Here is a 12,545-nt window from a genome sequence, read left to right as displayed (position 1 = left end):
CTGTGCAGGCCTTCAAGACCACTCTGGATACACCTCGCCACTCCAGGCAAGGGCCACCTGAGACCTAGAGTAGAGATGCCCCCAATAATAAGAACATAGCCACTGTGCAGGCCTTCAAGACCACTCTGAATACACCTCACCACTCCAGGCAAGGGCCACCCGAGACCTAGAGTACAGATGCCCCCAATAATAAGAACAGAGCCACTGTGCAGGCCTTCAAGACAGCTCTGAATACACCTCACCACTCCAGGCAAGGGCCACCGGAGACCTAGAGTAGAGATGCCCCCAATAATAAGGACATAGCCACTGTGCAGGCCTTCAAGACCGCTCTGAATACATCTCACCACTCCAGGCAAGGGCCACCTAATGCCTAGAGTAGAGATGCCCCCAATAATAAGAATATAGCCACTGTGCAGGCCTTCAAGAACACTCTGAATACACCTCGCCACTCCAGGCAAGGGCCACCTGAGACCTAGAGTAGAGATGCCCCCAATAATAAGAACATAGCCACTGTGCAGGCCTTCAAGACCACTCTGAATACACCTCGCCACTCCAGGAAAGGGCCACCCGAGACCTAGAGTGGAGATGCCCCCAATAATAAGAACATAGCCACTGTGCAGGCCTGAAAGACCGCTCTGAATACAACTCACCACTACAGGCACAGGGCACCAGAGACCTAGAGTAGAGATGCCCCCCAATAATAAGAACATAGCCACGGTGCAGGGCTTCTAGACCACTTTGAATACACCTCATCACTCCAGGCAAGGGCCCCCCGAGACCTACAGTAGAGATGCCCCCAATAATAAGAACAAACCACTGTGCAGGCCTTCAAGACCACTCTGAATACACCTCGCCACTCCAGGCAAGGGCCACCTGAGACCTAGAGTAGAGATGCCCCCCAATAATAAGAACATAGCCACTGTGCAGGGCTTCTAGACCACTTTGAATACACCTCATCACTCCAGGCAAGGGCCACCCGAGACCTACAGTAGAGATGCCCCCAATAACAAGAACAAACCACTGTGCAGGCCTTCAAGACCACTCTGAATACACCTCGCCACTCCAGGCAAGGGCCACCCGAGACCTAGAGTAGAGATGCCCCCAATAATAAGAACATAGCCACTGTGCAGGCCTTCAAGACCACTCTGAATACACCTCACCACTCCCGGCAAGGGCCACCGGAGACCTAGAGTAGAGATGCCCCCAATAATAAGAACATAGCCACTGTGCAGGCCTTCAAGACCGCTCTGAATACACCTCGCCACTCCAGGCAAGGGCCACCCGAGACCTAGAGTAGAGATGCCCCCAATAATAAGAACATAGCCACTGTGCAGGCCTTCAAGACAACTCTGAATACACCTCAACACTCCAGGCAAGGGCCACCAGAGACCTAGAGTACAGATGCCCCCAATAATAAGAACATAGCCACTGTGCAGGCCTTCAAGACCGCTCTGAATACACCTCGCCACTCCAGGCAAGGGCCACCCGAGACCTAGAGTAGAGATGCCCCCAATAATAAGAACATAGCCACTGTGCAGGCCTTCAAGATCTCTCTGAATACACCTCACCACTCCAGGCAATGGCCACCTGAGACCTAGAGTAGAGATGTCCCCAATAATTAAAACATAGCCACTGTGCAGGCCTTCAAGACTGCTCTGAATACACCTCGCCACTCCAGGGAAGGGCCACCTGAGACCTAGAGTAGAGATGCTCCCAATAATAAGAACATAGAACTGTGCAGGCCTTCAAGACTGCTCTGAATACACCTCACCACTCCACGCAAGGGCCAACTGAGACCTAGAGTAGAGATGCCCCCAATAATAAGAACATAGCCACTGTGCAGGCCTTCAAGACTGCTCTGAATACACCTCGCCACTCCAGGCAAGGGCCACCTGAGACCTAGAGTAGAGATGCCCCCAATAATAAGAACATAGCCACTGTGCAAGCCTTCAAGAGCACTCTGGATACACCTCGCCACCCCAGGCAAGGGCCACCGAGACCTAGAGTAGAGATGCCCCCAATAATAAGAACATAACCACTGTGCAGGCCTTCAAGACCACTCTGGATACACCTCGCCACTCCAGGCAAGGGCCACCTGAGACCTAGAGTAGAGATGCCCCCAATAATAAGAACATAGCCACTGTGCAGGCCTTCAAGACCACTCTGAATACACCTCACCACTCCAGGCAAGGGCCACCCGAGACCTAGAGTACAGATGCCCCCAATAATAAGAACAGAGCCACTGTGCAGGCCTTCAAGACAGCTCTGAATACACCTCACCACTCCAGGCAAGGGCCACCGGAGACCTAGAGTAGAGATGCCCCCAATAATAAGGACATAGCCACTGTGCAGGCCTTCAAGACCGCTCTGAATACATCTCACCACTCCAGGCAAGGGCCACCTAATGCCTAGAGTAGAGATGCCCCCAATAATAAGAATATAGCCACTGTGCAGGCCTTCAAGAACACTCTGAATACACCTCGCCACTCCAGGCAAGGGCCACCTGAGACCTAGAGTAGAGATGCCCCCAATAATAAGAACATAGCCACTGTGCAGGCCTTCAAGACCACTCTGAATACACCTCGCCACTCCAGGAAAGGGCCACCCGAGACCTAGAGTGGAGATGCCCCCAATAATAAGAACATAGCCACTGTGCAGGCCTGAAAGACCGCTCTGAATACAACTCACCACTACAGGCACAGGGCACCTGAGACCTAGAGTAGAGATGCCCCCCAATAATAAGAACATAGCCACGGTGCAGGGCTTCTAGACCACTTTGAATACACCTCATCACTCCAGGCAAGGGCCACCCGAGACCTACAGTAGAGATGCCCCCAATAATAAGAACAAACCACTGTGCAGGCCTTCAAGACCACTCTGAATACACCTCGCCACTCCAGGCAAGGGCCACCTGAGACCTAGAGTAGAGATGCCCCCCAATAATAAGAACATAGCCACTGTGCAGGGCTTCTAGACCACTTTGAATACACCTCATCACTCCAGGCAAGGGCCACCCGAGACCTACAGTAGAGATGCCCCCAATAACAAGAACAAACCACTGTGCAGGCCTTCAAGACCACTCTGAATACACCTCGCCACTCCAGGCAAGGGCCACCCGAGACCTAGAGTAGAGATGCCCCCAATAATAAGAACATAGCCACTGTGCAGGCCTTCAAGACCACTCTGAATACACCTCACCACTCCAGGCAAGGGCCACCGGAGACCTAGAGTAGAGATGCCCCCAATAATAAGAACATAGCCACTGTGCAGGCCTTCAAGACCGCTCTGAATACACCTCGCCACTCCAGGCAAGGGCCACCCGAGACCTAGAGTAGAGATGCCCCCAATAATAAGAACATAGCCACTGTGCAGGCCTTCAAGACAACTCTGAATACACCTCACCACTCCAGGCAAGGGCCACCAGAGACCTAGAGTACAGATGCCCCCAATAATAAGAACATAGCCACTGTGCAGGCCTTCAAGACCGCTCTGAATACACCTCGCCACTCCAGGCAAGGGCCACCCGAGACCTAGAGTAGAGATGCCCCCAATAATAAGAACATAGCCACTGTGCAGGCCTTCAAGATCTCTCTGAATACACCTCACCACTCCAGGCAAGGGCCACCTGAGACCTAGAGTAGAGATGCCGCCCAATAATAAGAACATAGCCACTGTGCAGGCCTTCAAGACCGCTCTGAATACACCTCGCCACTCCAGGCAAGGGCCACCTGAGACCTAGAGTACAGATGCCCCCAATAATAAGAACATAGCCACTGTGCAGGCCTTCAAGACAGCTCTGAATACACCTCACCACTCCAGGCAAGGGCCACCTGAGACCTAGAGTAGAGATGCCCCCAATAATAAGGACATAGCCACTGTGCAGGCCTTCAAGACCACTCTGAATACACCTCGCCACTCCAGGCAAGAGCCACCTGAGACCTAGAGTAGAGATGCCCCCCAATAATAAGAACATAGCCACTGTGCAGGGCTTCTAGACCACTCTGAATACACCTCACCACTCCAGGCAAGGGCCACCCGAGACCTAGAGTAGAGATGCCCCCAATAATAGGAACATAGCCACAGAGCAGGCCTTCAAGACCACTCTGAATACACCTCACCACTCCAAGCAAGGGCCACCTGAGACCTAGAGTAGAGATTCCCCCAATAATAAGAACATAGCCACTGTGCAGGCCTTCAAGACCGCTCTGAATACACCTCGCCACTCCAGGCAAGGGCCACCCGAGACCTAGAGTAGAGATGCCCCCAATAATAAGAACATAGCCACTGTGCAGGCCTTCAAGACCACTCTGAATACATCTCGCCACTCCAGGCAAGGGCCACCTGAGACCTAGAGTAGAGATGCCCCCAATAATAACATAGCCACTGTGCAGGCCTTCAAGACCGCTCTGAATACACCTCGCCACTCCAGGCAAGGGCCACCCGAGACCTAGAGTAGAGATGCCCCCAATAATAAGAACATAGCCACTGTGCAGGCCTTCAAGACCACTCTGAATACACCTCACCACTCCAGGCAAGGGCCACCTGAGAACTAGAGTAGAGATTCCCCCCAATAATAAGAACATAGCCACTGTGCAGGCCTTCAAGACAGCCCTGAATACACCTCACCACTCCAGGCAAGGGCCACCTGAGACCTAGAGTAGAGATTCCCCCCAATAATAAGAACATAGCCACTGTGCAGGCCTTCAAGACCGCTCTGAATACACCTCACCACTCCAGGCAAGGGTCACCTGAGACCTAGAGTAGAGATGCCTCCCAATAATAAGAACATAGCCACTGTGCAGGCCTTCAAGACCACTCTGAATACACTTCGCCACTCCAGGCAAGGGCCACATGAGATCTAGAGTACAGATGCCCCCAATAATAAGAACATAGCCACTGTGCAGGCCTTCAAGACACCTCTGAATACACCTCACCACTCCAGGCAAGGGCCACCGGAGACCTAGAGTAGAGATGCCCCCAATAATAAGGACATAGCCACTGTGCAGGCCTTCAAGACCGCTCTGAATACATCTCACCACTCCAGGCAAGGGCCACCTGAGACCTAGATTAGAGATGCCCCCAATAATAAGAACATAGCCACTGTGCAGGCCTTCAAGACAGCTCTGAATACACCTCACCACTCCAGGCAAGGGCCACCTGAGACCTAGATTAGAGATGCCCCCAATAATAAGAACATAGCCACTGTGCAGGCCTTCAAGACCACTCTGAATACACCTCGCCACTCCAGGCAAGGGCCACCTGAGACCTAGAGTAGAGATGTCCCCAATAATAGGAACATAGCCACTGTGCAGGTCTTCAAGACCACTCTGAATACACCTTACCACTCCAGGCAAGGGCCACCTGAGACCTAGAGTAGAGATTCCCCCCAATAATAAGAACATAGCCACTGTGCAGGCCTTCAAGACTGCTGTGAATACACCTCACCACTCCAGGCAAGGGACACCTGAGACCTAGAGTAGAGATGCCTCCCAATAATAAGAACATAGCCACTGTGCAGGCCTTCAAGACCGCTCTGAAAACACCTCGCCACTCCAGGCAAGGGCCACCTGAGACCTAGAGTAGAGATGCCCCCAATAATAAGAACATAGCCACTGTGCAGGCCTTCAAGACCACTTTGAATACACCTCATCACTCCAGGCAAGGGCCGCCCGAGACCTAGAGTAGAGATGCCCCCAATAATAAGAACATAGCCACTGTGCAGGGCTTCTAGACCACTTTGAATACAGCTCATCACTCCAGGCAAGGGCCACCCGAGACCTACAGTAGAGATGCCACCAATAATAAGAACAAACCACTGTGCAGGCCTTCAAGACCACTCTGAATACACCTCACCACTCCAGGCAAGGGCCACCTGAGACCTAGAGTAGAGATTCCCCCAATAATAAGAACATAGCCACTGTGCAGGCCTTCAAGACCACTCTGAATACACCTCGCCACTCCAGGCAAGGGCCACCCGAGACCTAGAGTAGAGATGCCCCCAATAATAAGAACATAGCCACTGTGCAGGCCTTCAAGACCACTCTGAATACACCTCACCAATCCAGGCAAGGGCCACCGGAGACCTAGAGTAGAGATGCCCCCAATAATAAGAACATAGCCACTGTGCAGGCCTTCAAGACCGCTCTGAATACACCTCGCCACTCCAGGCAAGGGCCACCCGAGACCTAGAGTAGAGATGCCCCCAATAATAAGAACATAGCCACTGTGCAGGCCTTCAAGACCACTCTGAATACATCTTGCCACTCCAGGCAAGGGCCACCTGAGACCTAGAGTAGAGATGCCCCCAATAATAAGAACATAGCCACTGTGCAGGCCTTCAAGACCACTCTGAATACACCTCACCACTCCAGGCAAGGGCCACCCGAGACCTAGAGTAGAGATGCCCCCAATAATAACATAGCCACTATGCAGGCCTTCAAGACCACTCTGAATACACCTCGCCACTCCAGGCAAGGGCCACCTGAGACCTAGAGTAGAGATGCCCCCAATAATAAGAACATAGCCACTGTGCAGGCCTTCAAGACCACTCTGAATACACCTCACCACTCCAGGCAAGGGCCACCCGAGACCTAGAGTACAGATGCCCCCAATAATAAGAACAGAGCCACTGTGCAGGCCTTCAAGACAGCTCTGAATACACCTCACCACTCCAGGCAAGGGCCACCGGAGACCTAGAGTAGAGATGCCCCCAATAATAAGGACATAGCCACTGTGCAGGCCTTCAAGACCGCTCTGAATACATCTCACCACTCCAGGCAAGGGCCACCTAATGCCTAGAGTAGAGATGCCCCCAATAATAAGAATATAGCCACTGTGCAGGCCTTCAAGAACACTCTGAATACACCTCGCCACTCCAGGCAAGGGCCACCTGAGACCTAGAGTAGAGATGCCCCCAATAATAAGAACATAGCCACTGTGCAGGCCTTCAAGACCACTCTGAATACACCTCGCCACTCCAGGAAAGGGCCACCCGAGACCTAGAGTGGAGATGCCCCCAATAATAAGAACATAGCCACTGTGCAGGCCTGAAAGACCGCTCTGAATACAACTCACCACTACAGGCACAGGGCACCTGAGACCTAGAGTAGAGATGCCCCCCAATAATAAGAACATAGCCACGGTGCAGGGCTTCTAGACCACTTTGAATACACCTCATCACTCCAGGCAAGGGCCACCCGAGACCTACAGTAGAGATGCCCCCAATAATAAGAACAAACCACTGTGCAGGCCTTCAAGACCACTCTGAATACACCTCGCCACTCCAGGCAAGGGCCACCTGAGACCTAGAGTAGAGATGCCCCCCAATAATAAGAACATAGCCACTGTGCAGGGCTTCTAGACCACTTTGAATACACCTCATCACTCCAGGCAAGGGCCACCCGAGACCTACAGTAGAGATGCCCCCAATAACAAGAACAAACCACTGTGCAGGCCTTCAAGACCACTCTGAATACACCTCGCCACTCCAGGCAAGGGCCACCCGAGACCTAGAGTAGAGATGCCCCCAATAATAAGAACATAGCCACTGTGCAGGCCTTCAAGACCACTCTGAATACACCTCACCACTCCAGGCAAGGGCCACCGGAGACCTAGAGTAGAGATGCCCCCAATAATAAGAACATAGCCACTGTGCAGGCCTTCAAGACCGCTCTGAATACACCTCGCCACTCCAGGCAAGGGCCACCCGAGACCTAGAGTAGAGATGCCCCCAATAATAAGAACATAGCCACTGTGCAGGCCTTCAAGACAACTCTGAATACACCTCACCACTCCAGGCAAGGGCCACCAGAGACCTAGAGTACAGATGCCCCCAATAATAAGAACATAGCCACTGTGCAGGCCTTCAAGACCGCTCTGAATACACCTCGCCACTCCAGGCAAGGGCCACCCGAGACCTAGAGTAGAGATGCCCCCAATAATAAGAACATAGCCACTGTGCAGGCCTTCAAGATCTCTCTGAATACACCTCACCACTCCAGGCAAGGGCCACCTGAGACCTAGAGTAGAGATGCCGCCCAATAATAAGAACATAGCCACTGTGCAGGCCTTCAAGACCGCTCTGAATACACCTCGCCACTCCAGGCAAGGGCCACCTGAGACCTAGAGTACAGATGCCCCCAATAATAAGAACATAGCCACTGTGCAGGCCTTCAAGACAGCTCTGAATACACCTCACCACTCCAGGCAAGGGCCACCTGAGACCTAGAGTAGAGATGCCCCCAATAATAAGGACATAGCCACTGTGCAGGCCTTCAAGACCACTCTGAATACACCTCGCCACTCCAGGCAAGAGCCACCTGAGACCTAGAGTAGAGATGCCCCCCAATAATAAGAACATAGCCACTGTGCAGGGCTTCTAGACCACTCTGAATACACCTCACCACTCCAGGCAAGGGCCACCCGAGACCTAGAGTAGAGATGCCCCCAATAATAGGAACATAGCCACAGAGCAGGCCTTCAAGACCACTCTGAATACACCTCACCACTCCAAGCAAGGGCCACCTGAGACCTAGAGTAGAGATTCCCCCAATAATAAGAACATAGCCACTGTGCAGGCCTTCAAGACCGCTCTGAATACACCTCGCCACTCCAGGCAAGGGCCACCCGAGACCTAGAGTAGAGATGCCCCCAATAATAAGAACATAGCCACTGTGCAGGCCTTCAAGACCACTCTGAATACATCTCGCCACTCCAGGCAAGGGCCACCTGAGACCTAGAGTAGAGATGCCCCCAATAATAACATAGCCACTGTGCAGGCCTTCAAGACCGCTCTGAATACACCTCGCCACTCCAGGCAAGGGCCACCCGAGACCTAGAGTAGAGATGCCCCCAATAATAAGAACATAGCCACTGTGCAGGCCTTCAAGACCACTCTGAATACACCTCACCACTCCAGGCAAGGGCCACCTGAGAACTAGAGTAGAGATTCCCCCCAATAATAAGAACATAGCCACTGTGCAGGCCTTCAAGACAGCCCTGAATACACCTCACCACTCCAGGCAAGGGCCACCTGAGACCTAGAGTAGAGATTCCCCCCAATAATAAGAACATAGCCACTGTGCAGGCCTTCAAGACCGCTCTGAATACACCTCACCACTCCAGGCAAGGGTCACCTGAGACCTAGAGTAGAGATGCCTCCCAATAATAAGAACATAGCCACTGTGCAGGCCTTCAAGACCACTCTGAATACACTTCGCCACTCCAGGCAAGGGCCACATGAGATCTAGAGTACAGATGCCCCCAATAATAAGAACATAGCCACTGTGCAGGCCTTCAAGACACCTCTGAATACACCTCACCACTCCAGGCAAGGGCCACCGGAGACCTAGAGTAGAGATGCCCCCAATAATAAGGACATAGCCACTGTGCAGGCCTTCAAGACCGCTCTGAATACATCTCACCACTCCAGGCAAGGGCCACCTGAGACCTAGATTAGAGATGCCCCCAATAATAAGAACATAGCCACTGTGCAGGCCTTCAAGACAGCTCTGAATACACCTCACCACTCCAGGCAAGGGCCACCTGAGACCTAGATTAGAGATGCCCCCAATAATAAGAACATAGCCACTGTGCAGGCCTTCAAGACCACTCTGAATACACCTCGCCACTCCAGGCAAGGGCCACCTGAGACCTAGAGTAGAGATGTCCCCAATAATAGGAACATAGCCACTGTGCAGGTCTTCAAGACCACTCTGAATACACCTTACCACTCCAGGCAAGGGCCACCTGAGACCTAGAGTAGAGATTCCCCCCAATAATAAGAACATAGCCACTGTGCAGGCCTTCAAGACTGCTGTGAATACACCTCACCACTCCAGGCAAGGGACACCTGAGACCTAGAGTAGAGATGCCTCCCAATAATAAGAACATAGCCACTGTGCAGGCCTTCAAGACCGCTCTGAAAACACCTCGCCACTCCAGGCAAGGGCCACCTGAGACCTAGAGTAGAGATGCCCCCAATAATAAGAACATAGCCACTGTGCAGGCCTTCAAGACCACTTTGAATACACCTCATCACTCCAGGCAAGGGCCGCCCGAGACCTAGAGTAGAGATGCCCCCAATAATAAGAACATAGCCACTGTGCAGGGCTTCTAGACCACTTTGAATACAGCTCATCACTCCAGGCAAGGGCCACCCGAGACCTACAGTAGAGATGCCACCAATAATAAGAACAAACCACTGTGCAGGCCTTCAAGACCACTCTGAATACACCTCACCACTCCAGGCAAGGGCCACCTGAGACCTAGAGTAGAGATTCCCCCAATAATAAGAACATAGCCACTGTGCAGGCCTTCAAGACCACTCTGAATACACCTCGCCACTCCAGGCAAGGGCCACCCGAGACCTAGAGTAGAGATGCCCCCAATAATAAGAACATAGCCACTGTGCAGGCCTTCAAGACCACTCTGAATACACCTCACCAATCCAGGCAAGGGCCACCGGAGACCTAGAGTAGAGATGCCCCCAATAATAAGAACATAGCCACTGTGCAGGCCTTCAAGACCGCTCTGAATACACCTCGCCACTCCAGGCAAGGGCCACCCGAGACCTAGAGTAGAGATGCCCCCAATAATAAGAACATAGCCACTGTGCAGGCCTTCAAGACCACTCTGAATACATCTTGCCACTCCAGGCAAGGGCCACCTGAGACCTAGAGTAGAGATGCCCCCAATAATAAGAACATAGCCACTGTGCATGCCTTCAAGACCACTCTGAATACACCTCACCACTCCAGGCAAGGGCCACCCGAGACCTAGAGTAGAGATGCCCCCAATAATAACATAGCCACTATGCAGGCCTTCAAGACCACTCTGAATACACCTCGCCACTCCAGGCAAGGGCAACTCGAGACCTAGAGTAGAGATTCCCCCAATAATAAGAACATAGCCACTGTGCAGGCCTTCAAGACCACTCTGAATACACCTCACCACTCCAGGCAAGGGCCACCGGAGACCTAGAGTAGAGATGCCCCCAATAATAAGAACATAGCCACTGTGCAGGCCTTCAAGACCACTCTGAACACACCTCACCAATCCAGGCAAGGGCCACCTGAGACCTAGAGTAGAGATTCCCCCAATAATAAGAATATAGCCACTGTGCAGGCCTTCAAGACCACTCTGAATACACCTCACCACTCCAGGCAAGGGCCACCTGAGACCTAGAGTAGAGATTCCCCCCAATAATAAGAACATAGCCACTGTGCAGGCCTTCAAGACCGCTCTGAATACACCTCACCACTCCAGGCAAGGGCCACCTGAGACCTAGAGTAGAGATGCCTCCCAATAATAAGAACATAGCCACTGTGCAGGCCTTCAAGACCGCTCTGAATACACCTCGCCACTCCAGGCAAGGGCCACCTGAGACCTAGAGTACAGATGCCCCCAATAAGAAGAACATAGCCACTGTGCAGGCCTTCAAGACAGCTCTGAATACATCTCACCACTCCAGGCAAGGGCCACCGGAGACCTAGAGTAGAGATGCCCCCAATAATAAGAACATAGCCACTGTGCAGGCCTTCAAGACCGCTCTGAATACACCTCGCCACTCCAGGCAAGGGCCACCAGAGACCTAGAGAAGAGATGCCCCCAATAATAAGAACATAGCCACTGTGCAGGCCTTCAAGACCACTCTGAATACACCTCGCCACTCCAGGCAAGGGCCACCTGAGACCTAGAGTAGAGATGCTCCCAATAATAAGAACATAGCCACTGTGCAGGCCTTCAAGACCACTCTGAATATACCTCACCACTCCAGGCAAGGGCCACCCGAGACCTAGAGTAGAGATGCCCCCAATAATAAGAACAAACCACTGTGCAGGCCTTCAAGACCACTCTGAATACACCTCACCACTCCAGGCAAGGGCCACCTGAGACCTAGAGTAGAGATCCCCCCAATAATAAGAACATAGCCACTGTGCAGGCCTTCAAGACCACTCTGAATACACCTCGCCACTCCAGGCAAGGGCCACCCGAGACCTAGAGTGGAGATGCCCCCAATAATAACAACATAGCCACTGTGCAGGCCTGAAAGACCGCTCTGAATACACCCCACCACTCCAGGCACAGGGCACCTGAGACCTAGAGTAGAGATGCCCCCAATAATAAGAGCATAGCCACTGTGCAGGCCTGAAAAACCGCTCTGAATACACCTCACAACTCGAGGCAAGAGCCACCTGAGACCTAGAGTAGAGATGCCCCCAATAATAAGACCATAGCCACTGTGCAGGCCTTCAAGACCACTCTGAATACACCTCGCCACTCCAGGCAAGGGCCACCCGAGACCTACAGTAGAGATGCCCCCAATAATAAGAACAAACCACTGTGCAGGCCTTCAGGACCACTCTGAATACACCTCGCCACTCCAGGCAAGGGCCACCTGAGACCTAGAGTAGAGATGCCCCCCAATAATAAGAACATAGCCACTGTGCAGGGCTTCTAGACCACTTCGAATACACCTCATCACTCCAGGCAAGGGCCACCCGAGACCTACAGTAGAGATGCCCCCAATAATAAGAACAAACCAC

Source organism: Ambystoma mexicanum, chromosome 7q (assembly GCF_040938575.1).
Source record: "Ambystoma mexicanum isolate Mex_15411 chromosome 7q, UKY_AmexF1_1, whole genome shotgun sequence".
NCBI lineage: Eukaryota > Metazoa > Chordata > Amphibia > Caudata > Ambystomatidae > Ambystoma > Ambystoma mexicanum.
Note: the sequence above shows the minus strand (reverse complement) of the source record.